Source organism: Arachis hypogaea, chromosome 4 (genome assembly GCF_003086295.3).
Source record: "Arachis hypogaea cultivar Tifrunner chromosome 4, arahy.Tifrunner.gnm2.J5K5, whole genome shotgun sequence".
Taxonomy (NCBI): domain Eukaryota; kingdom Viridiplantae; phylum Streptophyta; class Magnoliopsida; order Fabales; family Fabaceae; genus Arachis; species Arachis hypogaea.
This window is the reverse complement of record NC_092039.1, coordinates 94,097,074-94,099,666: the sequence shown is the minus strand read 5'-3', so window position 1 is coordinate 94,099,666 and position 2,593 is coordinate 94,097,074. Positions and strand designations below refer to the sequence as shown.

Genomic DNA, 2,593 nt, shown 5'->3' with positions numbered 1-2,593 from the left:
GAATCACACTTTGTCATAACTTTGCACAACTAAACAGCAAGTGCACTGGGTCGTCCAAGTAATACCTTACGTGAGTAAGGGTCGAATCCCACGGAGATTGTTGGTATGAAGCAAGCTTTGGTCATCTTGTAAATCTCAGTTAAGCGGATTCAAATGGTTATAAAGGTTTCGAAAATAATAATAAATAAGGCATAAAATAAAGATAGAGATACTTATGTAAATCATTGGTAGGAATTTCAGATAAGTGTATGGAGATGATGTGTTCCTTTTGAATATCTGCTTTACTGCTGCTTTCATCCAATCCTTCTTACTTCTTTCCATGGCAAGCTGTATGTAGGGCATCACCGTTGTCAATGGATACTTCCCATCCTCTCAATAAAAAATGGTCCAAATGCTCTTGTCACAGCACGACTAATCATCTGTCGGTTCTCGATCATGTCGGAATAGAATCCATTGATTCTTTTGCGTCTGTCACTACGCCCAACAATCGCGAGTTTAAAACTCGTCACAGTCATTCAATCCTTGAATCCTACTTGGAATACCACAGACAATGTTTAGACTTTCCGAATTCTCAAGAATGGCCGCCAATAATTCTAGCTTATACCACGAAGATTCTAATTAAGGAATCCAAGAGATATGCGCTCGGTCTAAGGTAGAATGGAAGTGGTTGTCAGTCAAGCGTTCATAGGTGAGAATGATTATGAGTGTCACGAATCATCACATTCATCATGTTGAAGTGCAACGAATATCTTAGAACAAGAATAAGCTAAATTGAATAGAAAATAGTAGTAATTGCATTGAAACTCGAGGTACAGCAGAGCTCCACACCCTTAATCTATGGTGTGTAGAAACTCCACCGTTGAAAATACATAAGTGATGGTCTAGGCTTGGCCGAATGGCCACCCTCCATAAATGTGATCAAAGGATCATAAGGTAATCCAATAATAATCCAAAGATGTCTAATACAATAGTAAAATGTCCTATTTATACTAGACTAGTTACTAGGGTTTACAGAAATAAGTCTAAATACAGAAATCCACTTTCGGGGCCCACTTTGGTGTGTGCTTGGGCTGAGCTTGCGCTTTACACGTGCAAAGGCTTCTCTTGGAGTTAAACACCAAGTTGTAACGTGTTTTTGGCGTTTAACTCTGGTTTGTGACGTGTTTCTGGCGTTTTACTCTAGAATGCAGCATGGAACTGGCATTGAACGCCAGTTTGCATCATCTAAACTCGAATAAAGTATGGACTATTATATATTTCTGGAAAGCTCTGAATGTCTACTTTCCAACGCCGTTGAGAGCGCCCCATTTAGAGTATTGTAGCTCTAGAAAATCTATTTCGAGTGCAGGGAGGTTAGAATCCAACAGCATCAGCAGTCTTTTTTCAGCCTAAATCAGATTTTTGCTCAGGTCCCTCAATTTCAGCCAGAAAATACCTGAAATCACAGAAAATCACACAAACTCATAGTAAAGTCCAGAAATGTAAATTTTGCATAAAACTAATAAAAACATCCCTAAAAGTAGCTAGATCCTACTAAAAACTACCTAAAAACAATGCCAAAAACGTATAAATTATCCGCTCATCAGTAAATCTCCTTATCTCCTTGCCTTAGATTCAGTTCCTCCAAAGTGCTTTTTAGTCTCTAGTACTGTGAACTATACACAGAAATTGATATGCATATATGGAGATTTTCCTAATTTCCTTGTAATATTTTGACTTTATGCCATAGTTAAAGCCTCTCAATCTCAAAAAAAAAAATAGAAAAAGAAACAACTTTTCAAGTTTTGTTTTCAGTTTGAATGTGTTGATAAGAGAAGAGAAAATGGAGAGTTTGGTGATGAGTGGGAAGAAGCTTTGTGTAATGGTGTTATGTTTGTGCTGGGTTCATGCAGTGACAGCTTCTGTTACATATGATCACAAAGCAATTGTTGTTAATGGGCAGAGAAAGATTATGTTTTCTGGTTCTATATACTACCCCAGAAGCACACCTCAGGTACTTTCTTTCTTAATTATGTTTTTCTTTTATTAATCATTCTTTTTAATTGTATTTTCTCATTGTTCATTGATGGGGAAATGCATGTAGATATGGCCAGAGCTTATTCAAAAAGTTAAAGAGGGAGGGTTGGATGTTATTCAAACCTATGTGTTTTGGAATGGCCATGAACCTTCTCCAGGAAAAGTAATTCACTTTCCAAAAATTTTACAGGGTTTTTATTCTTTCATTTGTAAAAGAATTGGAAAGAAATTAAAACTAACATACATTTGCTTACAAAATCTTTCAGTATTATTTCGAGGATAGGTACAAACTTAGTTAAGTTCATCAAGGTAGTGCAGCAAGCTAGACTTTATGTTAATCTCCGAAATGGTCCCTGTTCTGAATGGAACTTTGGGTAATGATCTTCATAATTTGGCTTATAATTCAATATAATATTAGGAGTGAAAGGAGATTATTGTAATGCTTATTGCTAAGTAAACACTTCTCTTACAAAGTAACTTTGCAGCCATCTTGAAAGCAATGCATTCTTTTAGTGCTGAATCAGAAAAGGAGTTGAGCTTTTCAAAGGGTGATTTCATTGTTGTGCGAAAGGTTTGT

At 36.5% G+C, this 2,593-nt stretch overlaps 1 non-coding gene across 1 annotated transcript; it reads left to right on the top strand.

Moving 5' to 3' along the window:
• Positions 1 to 1,952: 1,952 nt before the first annotated feature.
• On the top strand, positions 1,953 to 2,371 carry LOC112794336 (uncharacterized). The gene is made up of 3 exons (XR_011880767.1): positions 1,953 to 1,993; positions 2,084 to 2,179; positions 2,283 to 2,371. It is a non-coding gene; the product is annotated as an uncharacterized protein (transcript).
• Positions 2,372 to 2,593: the final 222 nt, after the last annotated feature.